The following is a 17500-nucleotide window of genomic DNA, read 5'->3' as shown; positions in this document are numbered from 1 at the left end:
AGTTACATGTCTAACGGCCACTTTTATGGGGACTTTTCAGGAAACTCCTGGATCGCGGCTGGCATCTTTCCTGCCCAAGCAGGCTCAGCCCGTGGAGATCTCACGGTGGCAACATCCTAGGCCCCAGCCTGTGCCGCACCCTCCCCGGGGCTCTAGGCCCTGATTCCGACCACATGTCCCCACCTGGATGCGGCCTGGGCACTCCTGCACCTGCCTGCACCTGCCTGTGGGGTTTGGGCCACCAGCCTGTGTGGCCTCCTCCATCACCTGCAGCTGCTTCTCCGCCAGACAGGACTTTCTTCTGCTGCTGCAGGGAGGAGCTTTCCCCAGCACCTGGGGCAGGTGAGCTTCCAGGTCCCAGCCATCCCGCTACCTGGCAGTACCTGGCTGAGCTTCGAGATGAGGTGCCTGAAATGTGTTCTATTAAAAATAGAACAGGGGCCCGGGTGCGGTGGCTCACCAGCGCTTTGGGAGGCCCACGTGGGTGGATCACCTGAGGTTGGGAGTTTGAGACCAGCCCAGCCAACATGGTGAAACCCCATCACTACTAAAAATAAAAAAATTAGGCTGGGTGCAGTGGCTCACGCCTGTAATCCCTGCACATTGGGAGGCTGAGGCGGGTGGATCATTTGAGGTCAGGAGTTCAAGACCACCCTGGCCAACATGGTGAAACCCCATCTCTACTAAAAGTACAAAAATTAGCACAGCATGGTGGTGTGCACCTGGAATCCCAGCTACTAAGGAGGGTGAGGCAGGAGAATCGCTTGAGCCTGGGAGGTGGAGGCTGCAGTGAGCTGAGATCGCACCATTGCACTCTAGCCTGAGCAACAGAGTTAAGACACTGTCTCAAACAAACAAAAAAAAATTAGCCAGGTGTGGTGGCATGCGCCTGTAGTCCTAGCTACTCGGGAGTTTGAGACAGGAGAATTGCTTGAACCCAGGAGGCAGAGGTTGCAGTGAGCTGAGATCGCACCATTGTACTCCAGCCTAGGCAACCGAGCGAGACTCCATCTAAAAGAAGAAAGAAAAAAAAAATACAAAGCCAGGTGCGATGGCTCACGCCTGTAATCCCAGCACTTCGGGAGGCCGAGGCCAGCAGATCACGAGGTCAAGATATCGAGACCATCCTGGCTAACACTGTGAAACCCCCTCTCTACTAAAAATACAAAAAAAAAAAAAAAAAATTATCCGGGCATAGTGGCGGGCACCTGTAGTCCCAGCTACTCGGGAGGCTGAGGCAGGAGAATGGCGTGAACCTGGAAGGCAGAGCTTCCAGTGAGCCGAGACCGCACCACTGCACTCCAGCCTGGGCAACGGGGTGAGACTCCGTCTCAAAAAAAAAAAAAAAAAAAGAAAAAAATACAAAAGAAACGTAGTGCCATTGAAATGCGGTGGAGTGGGTTTACAGAAAATGTGAGAGTGAGGAGGGCTGTTGAGATTAGGGGAAGGGTCTTTAGGTGAGCTTCCTCTTGCTGCTCTGGGTGGAGCTGGGGTGGGGTTCTTCATTAACTCACAGACATTTCCCTGGAGCCCCTGGGCTCTACTGCCAACCTCGTGCCTCTGGGGTCTCTGCTCTCTATTTTGCAAACCGTTTCATCATCATCATTAGCGAGTATTTACCATGCACTTCCCATGTGCTAGTCCCTGAGCCAGGGCCTGGGAACCCAGGGAGGGCACGGGAGGACACGAGTGCCGGCTGGGGACATAGGGCGAGGCCGGCCAGACCCCACGTTGCTGTGATGCTGTGACTGTGTGTGGGCACCCCCTTTCCCTGGGCTGGAAGGGATGCCTGGTGGAGGTATCTGCTCTGGGGGCACCCACAGGACCCCCCTTTGCCTACAGCCGCCCCCGGTGGTTGTGTGGGAGGTTGCATGCCAGCATCGTCTTGCTGGTCCGGGGTCATGATACTGGCAGAGCCACCTGGTCCCCTCTCCTGGGTTGGTATCAGAGCTTCACCCTCGGAAGGGATCATCCTGTGCCTGTCTCCCGAGGTTCCCGTAACAAATGACAACACACCGGGGCGAAAGCAACAGAGATGCTTCCCCTACTAGCTGTGGAGGCCACACATCTGGGGTCACAGTGTCATTCACCATGCTCCCTCTGGAGGCTGCAGGGAGGACCCTTCCTGCTTTCTCCAGCTTCCCGGGGCTCCAGGTGTCCTTGGTCTGTGGCTGCGTTGCTCCAGTATATTTTTTTTCTTGATACAGTGTCTGGCTCTCTTCCCAGGCTGGAGTGCGGTGGCGTGATCACAGCTCACTGTAGCCTCCACCTCCAGGGTTCAAGGAATCCTCCGGCCTCAGCCTCCCAAGTAGCTGGGACTACAGGTGTGTGCCACCACGCCCGGCTATTTTTACTGTTGTTATTATTATTATTTTGAGATGGAGTCTCACTCTGTCACCCAGGCTGGAGTGCAGCGGCACCATCTCAGCTCACTGCAAGCCCCACCTCCCGGGTTCACGCCATTCTCCTCCCTCAGCTTCCCGAGTAGCTGGGACTACAGGCGCCCGCCACCATACGTGGCTAATTTTTTTGTATTTTTAGTAGAGACGGGGTTTCACCATGTGTTAGCCAAGATGGTCTCGATCTCCTGACCTCGTGATCTGCCAGCCTTGGCCTCCCAAAGTGCTGGGATTATAGGCATGAGTATTATTATTATTTTTTAAGACAGAGTCTCACTCTGTCACCCAGGCTGGAGTGCAGCGGCACCATCTTGGCTCACTGCAACCTCTGCCTCCCGGGTTCAAGCAATTGCCTCAGTCTCCCGAGTAGCTGGGATTACAGGCGCCCGCCACCACGCCCGGCTAATTTTTGTATTTTCAGTAGAAACGGAGTTTCACCGTGTTCGCCAGGATGGTCTCGATCTCCTGACCTCGTGATCCGCCCGCCTCAGCCTTCCAAAGTGCTGGGATTACAGGCGTGAGCCACCGCACCCGGCCTTTATTATTATTTTTTTTTGAGACAGAGTTTCGGTCTTGTTGCCCAGACTGGAGTGCAGTGGCAGGATCTTGGCTCACTGCAGCCTCTGCCTGCCGGGTTCAAGCGATTCTCCTGCCTCAGCCTCCTGAGCAGCTGGTACTATAGGAGTCCATCACCAGGCCTAGCGAATTTTTATATTTTTATTAAAGACGGGGTCGGGCGCAGTGGCTCACGCCTGTAATCCCAGCACTTTGGGAGGCTGAGGCGGGCGGATCACGAGGTCAGGAGATCGAGACCATCCTGGCTAACACGGTGAAACCCCGTCTCTACTAAAAATACAAAAAATTAGCCGGGCGTGGTGGCGGGCGCCTGTAGTCCCAGCTACTCGGGAGGCTGGGGCAGGAGAATGGCGTGAACCTGGGAGGCGGAGCTTGCAGTGAGCCGAGACTGGGCCACTGCACTGCAGCCTGGGCAACAGAGCGAGACCCCGTCTCAAAAAAAAAAAAAAAAAAAAGACAGGGTTTCACCATGTTGGCCACGCTGGTCTCGAACTGGGTTCAAGTGATCCTTCCACCTTGGCCCCCTAATGCTGGGATTACAGCGTGAGCCACTGGGCCTGGCCTGGATGGATCTTTTGGGAGGCTGCCCTTCAGCCACCGCAGCCCTCATTTCAGGTTCTTGTGGGACCCTCAGGGGTTGAGGGACAAAGAGATGCTTTCCACCTCCTAACCGGGTATGTGGCTCAGGGAGGCTGTGTGGGGGCTGGGCTGGCCTGCGAGGGGCGGGCGGGGTGGAGGTGGGGCCTGTGAGTCAGGTGGACGGGTTGCAGCCCAGGTTGGCTGAGGGCCGGCAGGTGGTGCTGCAGAGCCCACGTGGGCCAGCAGATGCCACAACCCCGTACAAGGGGAATCAACCCACCTCAGGTCAGGAGTTCCTGGGGAGGAGAGCTGAGTTTTCCAAAATTGACTAATTTTTCCTGAACGTCTGATTTCAAAACGTTTACTGAACTCTCCTGTGTTCCATCGAGGCCTCTGCTTCCAGGAACTGGGAAAGGAGAGGTGGGTTCACTGCGGGTCTGTCTGGGCTGCGGGAGAAGAGGTGGGTTCACTACAGATCTGTCTGGCTGGGCTGCAGGAGGGGAGAGGCGGGTTCACTGCGGGTCTATCTGGCTGGGCTGCAGGAGGGGAGAGGTGGGTTCACTGCGGGTCTGTCTGGCCGGGCGGCAGGAGGAGAGGTGGGTTCACTGCGGGTCTGTCTGGCCGGGCGGCAGGAGGAGAGGTGGGTTCACTGCGGGTCTGTCTGGCCGGGCGGCAGGAGGAGAGGTGGGTTCACTGCGGGTCTGTCTGGCCGGGCGGCAGGAGGAGAGGTGGGTTCACTGCGGGTCTATCTGGCCGGGCGGCAGGAGGAGAGGTGGGTTCACTGCGGGTCTGTCTGGCCGGGCGGCAGGAGGAGAGGTGGGTTCACTGCGGGTCTGTCTGGGCTGCGGGAGAAGAGGTGGGTTCACTGCGGGTCTGTCTGGCTGGGCTGCAGGAGGGGAGAGGTGGGTTCACTGCGGGTCTGTCTGGCTGGGCAGCAGGAGGAGAGGTGGGTTCACTGCGGGTCTGTCTGGCCGGGCGGCAGGATGTGCACTCAGGCTCGGCCCATGTGGTGTCCAAGGCCCGAAGGACACACCATGCCAGTTGCTCCCATCACACACAGGGCTAGGGAGCAGCAAATGGGGCCCACAGTGGTTCCGCCCCACCCCACCCCAGAGGGCCACCCTCCGAGAGCAGTGCTGTTCTTGGTTCTCGCCATAGAACCCCGTTTTAGGTTTAGGGGTCTGGGAGCTGCCTGCTGGGTGGGGGTGATGTGGTTTGGCTCTATGCCCTCACACAAATCTCATCTCGAACTGTAATCCCCGTGTCCGGGGAGGGAGGTGATTGGATCACGGAGAAGGGTTTCCACATGCTGTTCTTGTGGTGGTGAGTTCTCACGGGGGCTGATGGTGTATAAGTGGCAGCCCCCCCTCCACCCTCTCGCCTCCTGCCACGTGAGACGTGCCTGCGTCCTTCGCCTTCCACCATGATGGTAAGTTTCCTGAGGCCTCCCCAGCCCTGTGGAACTGGGAGTTAATTAAACCTCTTTCTTTTTTTTTTTTTTTTTTTTGAGACGGAGTCTCGCTCTGTTGCCCAGGCTGGAGTGCAGTGGCTTAATCTCGGCTCACTGCAAGCTCCACCTCCCGGGTTCACGCCATTCCCCTGCCTCAGCCTCTCCGAGTAGCTGGGACTACAGGCGCCCGCCACCAGGCCCGGCTAATTTTTTTTGTATTTTTAGTAGAGACGGGGTTTCACCGTGGTCTGGATCTCCTGACCTCGTGATCCGCCTGCCTCGGCCTCCCAAAGTGCTGGGATTACAAGCGTGAGCCACTGCACCCGGCCAGGCAGTGTCTTTATAGCAGTGTGGGGATGGACTCATATAAGTGGGGAAGGTGAATCCTCCAACTCCCCCACCTGTGTGGCCACCGACATGCAGGACACCAGGATGAGTTTCCCAGAGAGGCAGGGCCAGGCAACAGGGTGCAGGGTAGGCCAGCGTGGCCTTGGGGCGGCCTGGTACCCAACAGGAATGTGGAGATGAGGCCCGAGGGGGCGGCTCACACCGGTAATGGCAACACTTCGGGAGGCTAAGGTGGGAGGATCGCTTGAGCCCAGGAGTTTGACAGCAGCCTGGGCAACATATTGAGACCTCGTTCCTACAAAATAATGAGTCGCTGCGGTGATGCATGCCTGTGGTCCCCGCTCCTCCGGAGGCTGAGGTAGGAGAATTGCCTGGACCCGGGAGGTCAAGGCGTAGTGAGCCGTTACTGTACCACTGCACCCCAGCCTGGGCAACAGAGCAAGACCCCATCTCAAATAACAGTAAAAAAATAAGTATGGAGATGCTGGCTCCTGTGGGAAGCTGGGTGGACATGGGGGGCACACCCTCCAGTCTGCAGAAACTTCCCACCGCTCTGGGGCTGACGTGCTCGAGGGCTCCCGAGGCCCTGCCTCCTGGGTGGCAGAGGGAACGTGGGAAAGGCTGCCGGGCCCTGGGCTCCCCGGTGGGTGGCGCCGTGCAGCCTGTTATTCATAAAACTTGGAGAGAAGGTGCCTTTTTGTAGGAAAGTGTGGAGTGCTGGCGGCCATTTCCACCTGTGGTTGGACCCGGACTGCCTCCCCGCGTGTGGCCCATGCCCCACCCCACACGCACCGCTGCCCTCTGTCAAGCAGAACTCCGGCTCTCCGTTGGCCGAGCAGACGTTTTATTTATGGAAGGGAATTGCTGTCAGGATGGGCGTGGGGTCATTAGCGGCATAATCAACACACATGTCCTCCCTGGGGGCAGCCACGTCTTGTCAACAGGTGGAGGCCCTGACATGCTGCAATTAGCAGCTAATGAGGAGGCCTGTGTGACCCACGCCTCCCGCCACAGGTGCACAGTGAGTTGTGGAAACGCTGACAATTTAAAATAGTCGAACAGGGCCTGGCGCGGTGTCTCACGCCTGTAATCCCAGCACTTTGGGAAGCCAAGGCGGGAGGATCACCTGAGGTCAAGTGGCAACATGGCGAAACCCTGTCTTGACTAAAATACAAAAACATTAGCCGGGGGTGATGGTGCATGCCTGTAGTCCCAGCTACTCGGCAGGCTGAGGCAGGAGAATCACTTAAACCTGGGAGGCGGAGGTTGCAGTGAGCTGAGATTGCGCCACTGCATTCCAGCCTGGGCAACACAGCGGGACTCCATCTCAAAACATAAAAATAAAGTAGTGGAAAAAAACTGTAGGAAAAAGAAAATAAAAAAGCAAAAAAGAAAATTTGACTTATGAAAAAGCGTATTGGCCGGGTACGGTGGCTCACGCCTGTAATCCCAACCCTTTCAGAGGCCCAGGCGGGCGGATCTCTTGAGCCCAGGAGTTTGAGACCAGCCTGGGCAACATGGTGGGATTCCATCTCTATTTAAAAAAAAGCGTGTTACAGGAATTCTAGGAATGGACTGTAAGAGCTGGCCAGCTTTCACAGTCTTCAGCTTTATTTTGAAATCTTGCATTGAGATGAATAACCGCTTTTCTTTCTTTTAGGACATAGCTACCCCCAGAGAATATGTTCACATTCATTTTCCATGTGGCGCTGCTTCGGCTGAATTTTTTTTTTTTTTCTTGAGACAGAGTCTTGCTCTGTCGCCCAGACTGGAGTGCAGTGGTGCGATCTCAGCTCACTGCAACCTCTGCTTCCTGGGTTGAAGCAATTCTCCTGCCTCAGCCTCCTGAGTAGCTGGGATTACAGGCATGTGCAGGAAGAAATTCAAGGTGAGCCACAGAGCACAGTGAGAGACAAGTTTATTTTTAATTTTATTTATTTATTTTTATTTTTGAGTTGGGGTCTTGCTCTGTCGCCCAGGCTGGAGTGCAGTGGTGCAGTCTCGGCTCGCTGCAACTTCCGCCTCTCGGGTTCAAGCGATTCTCCTGCCTCAGCCTCCCCAGTAGCTGGGACTACAGGCGCCCGCCACCACGCCTGGCTAATTTTTGCATTTTTGGTAGAGACGGGGTTTCACCATCTTGGCCAGGCTGGTCTCGAACTCGTGACCTCATGATCCACCCTCCTGGGCCTCACAAAGTGCTGGGATTACAGGCATGAGCCACCATGCCCTGCGAGACAAGTTTTTTATTTATTTATTTATTTATTTATTTTATTAGAAATGACTCTGTGCTGGGCGTGGTGGCAGGCGCCTGTAATCCCAGCTACTTGGGAGGTTGACCAGGAGAATCGTGGGAACCTGGGAGGTGGAGGGTGGAGATTGTGCCATTGCACACCAGCCTGGGCGACTAGAGTGAAACTCCGTCTCAAAAAAACAAAAAAAGGGGCCGGGTGCAGTGGCTCACATCTATAATTCCAGCACTTTGGGAGGCCAAGGTGGGCGGGTCACGAGGTCAGGACATCGAGACCATCCTGGCTAACACAGTGAAACCCCGTCTCTACTAAAAATGTAAAAAATTAGCTAGGTGTGGTGGTGGGGGCCTGTGGTCCCACCTACGCGAGAGGCTGAGGCAGGAGAATGGCATGAATCCGGGAGGCAGAGCTTGTAGTGAGCCAAGATCGCACAGCTGCATTCCAGCCTGAGCGACAGAGCGAGATTCCGTCTCAAAAAAAAAAAAAAAAAAACCCCCAAAAAAACCAAAGGAATGATTCTGTTACAGAGCGGACGTGCTCAGAGAGCAGGAAGAACTCGCTGTCCTTTGTTAGTGTCTTGGCTTATAAGAAACTACAAGGAATCTCTACACGTAGACCTGAGTGTGCAGATGTGCTCACCGAAGGTCGGGCTGCTGGTGCTCCCCATGACCACTCACCTTCAGCCTCAGCCTGCTCACTGGCACTCTCAGTGAAGTGGGCTGCACTCTCCCGAGGTCTGGACATTCTCAGACCTGCTGGGAAATGTCCTGTATGGCCATAACTGTTTTGCAGTTTTGCAACTATTTGCATAACTATTTTGCAGTCACAGTTGGTGGTCAGCTTGGGACACAGCTGTTTTCGGCCCCTAAGCATGAACCTTATACTTGCCTTGTGAGTGCCAAGCTAGGCACTATGAGATGGAGTCACTCTGGTCATGTTTTATGAGGCTGGAGGCCTGGAAAAGGCAGAGCTTCCTCCATCATAACCATCCTGGTGCCCCTGTTTGGGCCCCGCTGTGTGCCAGCATCACAGTCCCTGGACCAAGTACTGCTCTGTGCACTGACGTCCGTTTTGCAGAACTGGAATCTCAGCTTCCGGAACTGCCCACTCCACCATCAGCCGAGGCGGGACCACCCCGGAGTGCCTGGCCCCTGAGCTGTGCCCATCCTCCTGTGCTGAAGACCTGGTTCCCATGAGGGACCTGGCCCCTCATTTGAACTCTTGGCACCTCAGTTCTCTCCTCTGTAAAAAAGGGGTAGAAGGCCACCTTCCATGACCCTGACTGCACAGGACATCCTGCTGTGGCCTGGCAGGTGGAGGAAACAGTGGCCGAGCGACAGGCGCTGACCTCCCAGAGTCGGGAAGACTGGGCCAACCAGGGAAGGCTTCCTGGAAGAGGTGACCGGAGCGGAGACCCAGTGATGCGTCTGCTTCAGGCCAGGGGCTCGGTCCTCTTTTCTGTTTTGACCTCATGGGGGGATGGAATTTAGAGCGATCGGAGCAGAAGCCAGCCTCTGAGCTCAGAGCATGGCTACTGCTCTCTGCGAATGGGTCCTGCTGAGGGATCCTCCGTGGATTATCGGATGAACGTTCAATGTGCCCACACCAGAGGCTGAGCTGGCAAAGCCAGACGTCTCTATTTACTCAACTTCTTAAACGCGACGGCCGGTACCCTGATCATTTGGCCATGTGAAAACCAAAGAGAAAAGGTGGTATTTTTTTTTTAAATATGCAGAACAAACAACACCAAAGTTATTTTATTCATTCAAAGTGTGAAAAGGCCAACAATAGCCTGGGGTGGGTGGGGGTGAGGGCGCCCTGGCAGCCACCATCCCTGGCGTCCCTGGCACGGAGCGGCACCCCTGGCACGGAGCAGCGTCCCTGGCACGGAGCAGCGTGGAGTGGGGCGGGTGTAGGGAGGGGTGAGGTGAGCACGGAAGTGAGGCGCCTGTGAGTGAAGCCAAACGAGGTACAGAGGAGACCAGAAGGAAAGCCACCCACGGGCTGCGAGATGGCGCAGGGGCGGTGGAAACCAGGGCAGCCTCTTCTCTCCAGGCCTGTGGGTTTCAGCGTCCCTCTCACCGCAGCCCTTCCTTCTGCTCACGCAAAGCTCCTTGTTCTAATTTGAATTTCAATGGACGTACAGAGGTCAAACCTCAAACCCCTCCTGGTGAACCAGCCACCCAGTCGCTCCCCTGAGCTGCTGGCTTCTCCCTCTGCCCCCGCTTTTCTCCTTCTCCCTCGGCCCGCGCTTTTCTCCTGTGCTGGCTGTTTCTCTGGTTTTGGACGTCCCTGCTACTCGCTGTGCCATGGACTCTTTCAGGTGCTGGGAAATGTCTTCTGTGTGTTTGTTTGACATCTGCCTCTCAGCTGCCAGTTTGTTCATTCAGTAGAGATCCCCTTCTTTCGGATGAAGTCAGATCTACCAAAGCTTTGCAGTATAGTTTGGTCCCAGGGCCTCGCGGATCTTGCTCCTTCCCCTTTTTTGGTTTCCTCCCCATCTCCACCTTTTTTTTTTTTTTTTTTTCACGATGGAATCTCCCTCTGTCACCCAGGCTGGAGTGAAGTGGCATGATCTTGGCTCACTGCAACCTCCGCCTCCTGGGTTCAAGCGATTCTCCTGCCTCAGCCTCCTGAGTAGCTGGGACTACAGGCATGAGCCACTATGTCTGGTTAATTTTTGTATTTTTAGTAGAGATGGGGTTTCACCACGTTGGCCAGGCTGGTCTCGAACTCCTGACCTCAAGTGATCCATCCTCCTGGGCTTCCCAAAGTTTTGGAGTTACAGATGTGAGCTGCCGCGCCCGTCCGGCCGGCAAAGTGTTTTCAAGGTTCATCCACATTGTAGCATGTGTCAGAATGTTACTCCCTTTTAGGGCTGAATGATATTTCATGTATAACTAAAATCCTAAGTCCCACACCAACTGAAAGGACCCCCACTTGACCAAGGGGACCCCGAAGAAAACCTTAAAACAAGAGTTCCCAAGCATGATGGGAAGGGAGTCGGGCAGACTCCTTGTACCCCTCCCTTCTGGAGTTGAGGCTTAACAACCAGCCGGCATTCATGTTAAAGTACAGATCGCAAGACTGACAAAGAGACTCTGGCAATAAGATACCAAATTATAAAGGAGACCTAAGGCCCTGCCGGGCAGAGGTTAGGTCGAACCTGCTGCCCACCCTCCTGCTACACAGGTCACTGTGACCCAGTGGAGGGGGCGGACTCTGACACAGAGTCCTTACGGGACCTTACGCATTCCTTTTTGCTGACTCCCAGTTTGAGCCTAACTCCTTTAACCAATTACAAGTTCAAGAGAATCTGAATACACCTGGAACACACTCCCCAGCCCACTTTGAGATATCCCACCTTTAGCCGGGTGCAGTGGCTCATGCCTGTCATCTCAGCACTTTGGGAGGCCGAGGTGGGCAGATCACCTGAGGTCAGGAGTTCGAGACCAGCCTGGCCAACATGGTGAAACCCCGTCTCTACTAAAAATACAAAAATTAGCTGGGCGTGGTGGCGGGTGCCTGTAATCCCAGCTGCTTGGGAGGCTGAGGCAGAAGAATTGCTTGAACCCGGGAGCAGAGGTTGCAGTGAGCCGAGACTGTGCCATTGCACTCCAGCCTGGGCAACAAGAGCAAAACTCCATCGCAAAAAAAAAAAAAAAAAGATATCCCATCTTTTAGGGCTGAACTGATGTACACTGACATATGTAGTTTATGTCTGCCTATAACTGCTGCCTCCCTGGCATGTACAAAATCAAATTTCTAACCTGACGGCCTCAGGATCACACACTTGAGGCTTCCTGACCTTGTTTTCCCTGGGCTGCCGTTACTCATATTGGCTCAGAAGAAACCTCTTTGAAATATTTCACAGAGGCCGGGCACAGTGGCTCACGCCTGTAATCCCAGCGCTTTGGGAGGCCGAGGCGGGCGGATCACCTGAGGTCAGGAGTTTGAGACCAGCCTGACGAATATGGTGAAACCTTGTCTCTAGTAAAAATACAAAATTAGCTGGGCGTGGTGGTGGGTGCCTGTAATCCCAGCTACTCAGGAGGCTGAGGCAGGAGAATCGCTTGAACCCAGAAGGCTGAGGTGGCAGTGTGCTGAGATGGTGCCACTGCACTCCAGCCTGGGCAACAGAGCAAGACCCCGTCTCAAAAAAAATTCTTTTTCCATAGTCTGTTTTTTTCCATGAGTAATTGTATGGATGGACCACATTGTGTTTATCTATCAGTTGATGGACAGGGGTTGTTTCTGCCTTGGCCGTTGTGAATAATGCTGCTGGGAACATGGGTGTGTGAGGATCTGTTCAAGTTCTTGTTTTTTATTCTTTTGTTTTCCCGGAATTGCTGGGTCATGTGGTCATTCTGTTTAACTTTTTGCAGAACCACCAAGCTGTTCTCCACAGAGGTCACACCCTCTAACCTGCCCACCAGCAGCACATGGGGGTTCCTGTCCCTCCACATCCTCATCAGGGCTTGTTAAACTACTAACTTTTATTTTTTGAGATGGAGTCTTGCTCTGTCGCCCAGGCTGGAGTGCAGTCGCGCGATCTCAGCTCACTGCAACCTCCGCTTCCCGGGTTCAAGCGATTCTCCTGACTCAGTGTCCTGAGTAGCTGGGATTACAGGTGCACGCCACCACACCCAGCTAATTTTTGTATTGTTAGTACGGATGGGATTTTATCATGTTGGCTGGGCTGGTCTCAAACTCCTGACCTCAAGTGATCCACCTGCCTCAGCCTCCCAAAGTGCTGGGATTACAGGCATGAGCCACTGTGCCCAGCCTAATTTTTGTATTTTTAGTAGAGACAGTGTTTTGCCATGTTGGTCAGGCTGGTCTCAAACTCCTGACCTCAGATGATCTGCCTGCCTCGGCCTCCCAAAGTGCTGGGATTACAGGTATGAGCCACCGGGCCTGGCCGCTATTAATTTTTAAATCAGTTTTATTGTGTTAAACATGTATAATAAATGCATCCATTTAAATTATATAATTCCAGGCTGGGTGCACTGGCTCACATCTATAATTGCAGCACTTTGCAAGGCCAAGATGGGTGTATCATTTGAGCCCAGGAGTTCAAGACCAGCCTGGGCAACATAGCGAGACCCCATCTCTACAAAAATTAGCCGGGTACAGTGGCATGCACCTGCAGTCCCAGCTACTTAGGTGGAAGTGGGAGGATCACCTGAGCCCAGGAGGTTGAAGCTACAGTGAGCCGTGATTGTGCCACTGCACTCCAGCCTGGGCGACAGAGCAAGACGCCGCCTCCAAAGAAGAAACTAAAGCATATAATTCAAACAGTCCTGGAAGTTATACACACCCACGAATCCATCACCACAGTCAAGACACAGCATTTTCCTCACCTTCCAGAGACTTCCTAGGGTCTCTGCAGTCTGCTCCTCTCTCCTGCAACTGTTGAGTAAGAATCCTTCATTCTGATGAAGTTGCCCAGCCCCAGGCAACCACTGATGTGCTTCTTGTCAGAAGAGATTAGCTTGCCTTTTAAATTCTTATATAAGAGGGATCATACCTTATGTACTCTGAGTCTGCCTCTTTCATTGAGCATAATGATTTTGAAATTCATTTATTTTTTTCGTATATGAGACAGTATTTCCCTTTTTATCATTGGACAGTACATCAGAGTGTTAATATGCCATATTTTGTTTGTTCATCTATTGATGGAAGTGTGTGTATGTGTGTATATATATATATATTTTTTAAACCATTTTTGGCTATTGTGAATGGAGCTGCTGTAGATATTCATGCATAAGTCTTTGTGTGAACACGTGTTCATTTCTCTCAGGACATTCCTTTGGAGTGGAATAGCTAAGTGGCGTGGTTAGGTATAAGTTTAACTTCTTAAGAAAGTGCCAAACAAAACTGCCTATATCCGTTTGCACTCCCACCAGCAGCCTCTGAGAGTTCCAGTTGCTCCGCTTCCTTGCCAACACTTGTCATTGTCAGTCCTTTTAAATTTAGTCATTTTAGTGGGTGTGTAATGTGGGGTGTCGCACTGTGGATTTCTCACTGTGGATGGAATTTGCATTTCCTTAATGAGTAATGCCTAGTGGGTGTGTCGTGAGCAGTATCTCCTTGTGGATTTCATTTGCATTTAATGAGCGGTGATGACAATGAGCCTGTCTTCACATTCAGATTGATCGTGTGTCGTGTATTTTTTGAGACAGGGTTTACATCCAGGGCGTAGTTATAGCCGCCTGCAGCCTCAAACTGGCCCCAAGCTATCCTCCCACCTCCTCCTCCCAAGTAGATTGGACTTCAGGCCTGCGCCACCACGCCTGGCTAGTTTTTAAAGTTTTTGCAGTGATGGGGTCCCGTTATGTCACCCAGGTTGGTGTACAGTGGCGTGGTCATAGCTCGCTGCAGCCTCAAACTCCTGGGTCAAGTGATCCTCCCACCTCAGCCTCCTAAAGTGCTGCAACTACAGGCATGCACCAGCACACCTGGCTTTTGTATCTTTTTTTTGTGTGTGTGAAGTGTTTGTTTAAATCTTTTGCCCATTTTTAAATAACAGCTTTACTGAGAGATAATCCACACCATACAGCTCACCCATTTACTCATTTGAAGTACCATTCAGGCCCAGCGTGGTGGCTGCGGCCTGTAATCCTAGCATTGGGAGGTCAAGGCGGGCGGATCACCTGAGGTCAAGAGTTCAAGACCAGTCTCATCAACATGGTGAAACCCCGTCTCTACTAAAAATACAAAAATTAGCTGGGCGTGGTGGCACACGCCTGTAATCCCAGCACTTTGGGAGGCCGAGGCTGGCTGATCACTTGAGGTCAGGAGTTTGAGACCAGCCTGGCCAACATGGTGAAACCTCATCTCTACTAAAAATACAAAAATTAGCCAGGTGTGGTGGTGTGTGCCTGTAGTCGCAGCTACTCAGGTGGCTGAGGCAGGAGAATCGCTTGAACCTTGGAGGCGGAGGTTGCAGTGAGCCGAGATCACACCACTCACTCCAGCCTGGGTGACAGAGTGAGACTCATCTCAAAAAAGAAAAGGAAAGAAACTTCATATCTCTTAGCAGTCAGTGCCCCTTACTGGTCTCCCTCCCCCGGGTCTTATGAAACCACTCATCTACTTCCTGTCTGTCTAAATTGACCCCCTCTGGACGTTTCATCTAAAGGGACTCGTACAACGTGTCCAGGTTTCCAGGCTCAGCTGTGTTGCAGCGCACATGGCCTGGGATTTACGGGATTGTCTGTCTATCATTGAACCGCAAATGTTCCTTGTAAATTCTGGGTATATGTCCTGCAAATATTTCTTTTATTCTGTGGCTTGGCTCTTTGTTTTCTTCATGGCATCATTCAAAGAGCAGCAGCATCAGTTATGCTTTCTGCCTTCTCTCTTCCATCTAACAGGTCTCTGCCTATTCCAAGCCCACAAACACTTTCTCTTGAATTTCCTTCTAAAGGTTTCATAGTTTCAGCTTTTATACTCAGGTCTATGGTTGGCTTTGAGTAAATTTTGCATATAATATGAGGTAGGAATCTGTGTTCTTTCAATCACATAGACACATAGATATGGCCGGGTGCGGTGGCTCATGCCTGTAATCCCAGCACTTTGGGAGGCCGAGGTGGGTGGATCACGAAGTAAGGAGATGGAGACCATCCCAGCTAACACAGCGAAACCCCGTCTCTACTAAAAATACAAAAAATACAAAAAAATTAGCTGAGTGTGGTGGCGGGCGCCTGTAGTACCAGCTACTCTGGAGGCTGAGGCTAGAGAATGGCCTGAACCCGGGAGGTGGAGGTTGCAGTGAGCCGGGATTGCGCCACTGCACTCCAGACTGGGCGACACAGCAAGACTCCATCTCAAAAAAAAAAAAAAAAATCACACAGATATTCTCATTTTTCTTCTTTCTTTCTTTTTTTTTTTCAGTAGAGATGGGGTTTCATCATGTTGGCCAAGATGGTCTTGATCTGTTGACCTCATGACCCCCCTCAGCCTCCCAAAGTGCTGGAATTACAGGCGTGAGCCACCACGCCCGGGCTTTTTTTTTTTTTTTTTTTTTTTTGAGGTGGAGTCTTGCTCTGTCACCCAGGCTGGACTACAGTGGCGTGATCTCGGCTCACTGCAAGCTCCACCTCCTGGGTTCACGCCATTCTCCTGCCTCAGCCTCCTGAGTAGCTGGGACTACAGGTGCCCGCCACCACACCCAGCTAAGTTTTTGTATTTTTAGTAGAGACGGGGTTTCACTGTGTTAGACAGGATGATCTCGATCTCCTGACTTCATGATCCGCCCGCCTCGGCCTCCCAAAGTGTTGAGATTACAGGCGTGAGCCACCGTGCCTGGCCTTTTTTTTTTTTTTTTTTTTTTTTTGGAGACAAAGTCTCGCTCTGTCGCCCAGGCTGGAGTGCAGTGGCGTGATCTCGACTCAGTGCAACCCCTACCTCCTGGGTTCAAGTGATTCTTCAGCCTCATCCTCCCGAGTAACTAGGATTACAGGCATGTGCCACCACGACTGGTTAATTTTTCATATTTTTAGTAGAGACGGGGTTTCTCCATGTTGGTCAGGCTGGTCTCGAACTCCTGACCTCAAGTGATCCACCCACGTCGGCCTCCCAAAGTGCTGGGATTACAGGTGTGAGCCACCACACAGGGCCTCATTTAAAAATTCTTTATAGAGATGAGGTGTCACTACGTTGCCCAGGCTGGTCTTGAACTTCTGGCCTCAACTGACCCTCCCGCGTCGGCCTCCCACGGTGCTGGCTGAAGGGTGAGCCCAGGCTGGCCACAGCGCGTTTTCATCATTGTCTTCAGCTTGCATTCTGCTGGTTCAGGGCTTAGCTGGGCACAGGGGCCCCTCCGAGGCTCCTGTTCAGGGCTCAGCCGTGTCTACGGGGCCCTCTGAGCTCTTCCTGGACCCTCCTCGGCTCCTTCAGTTCAGGGCTCAGCTGGGCACGTGGGCCCCTCCTTGGCTCCTCCGGCTGAGGCCTCTCCTCGAGCTCTGGGCCCTGAGGATTCTGGGCTTCCTCCCCTGGTTGCCTTTGGCCTTTGGCCGGGAAAGTGGTGGGTGTCCGTGGGAGCCTGGGCCACTTCCCAGCACCGCAGCTGACCTGCGGCTCCTTCAGGCAAAGCTGCGTGGACACAAAGGGAACGCCACTCTGAGCTGGCCTCTCCCTTTACCTGTCAGTTCCCTCCCAAGCCGGCTGCCTTCTGTCCCCTCCCCAGAGCCCTTGGGTAACTGGTTTGCTGCAGTGTGTCTGCAATTTTTCAATTGTTCTCTGTGGAAGGGAGTTTTTAAAAGGCCCTTAATCCCTTCTTGACATTTGTAAGTTGACGCTTACACCTGGCAGCCTTGCTGAATTCTGTGTGCGTGAAGGTCAGGTTCCACCGCAAGTCACAATAGAAAACCCACTCCGTGGAAAAAGACCAGAGATGACCGCTGTGCACACCTCCGTTCAGCAAACAAACCTTTGCAGGTGTTCATAGCGGAGGCGGATTCCATACTGGGGATAAGAGCTCATGACGTGCCGGGAGGGGTTTCAGGGGCAGGGCCCGGGTCAGAAGGAGCATTCCCTCAGCAGCAGGCAGCCAGCCCAGCTGCGTGGGGAAGACAGCTTGCCCTTCACAGGCCAGCGAGCGCCCGGGGGCAGCTCCGTTCCAGTCGACCCTGCGGGAAGCGGTGTGCGTGTGCCTGGAGCTGGCCCCCGTCCTGCCTGCCTGACCTGTGTGCTGCCACAGCCTGAGACGGACGGCTCACAGCCTTGCAAGGCCCACACTGCGCTGGGGGGTCAGGCTTGTGCTCCCGGGGGTCCCGTCTGGCCTGTGTAGCCGCCGTCCAGAGCCTGCTGACCTGCGACTGGGGGAGCCACACTGCTCCCTGGGTTTCAGCACCCGAGAATCAGAGAGTGGGATCCCGTGAAACCTGGGCCCA

This window comes from Symphalangus syndactylus, chromosome 14 (genome assembly GCF_028878055.3).
Source record: "Symphalangus syndactylus isolate Jambi chromosome 14, NHGRI_mSymSyn1-v2.1_pri, whole genome shotgun sequence".
Taxonomy (NCBI): Eukaryota; Metazoa; Chordata; class Mammalia; order Primates; family Hylobatidae; genus Symphalangus; species Symphalangus syndactylus.
This window is presented reverse-complemented; position numbering follows the sequence as displayed.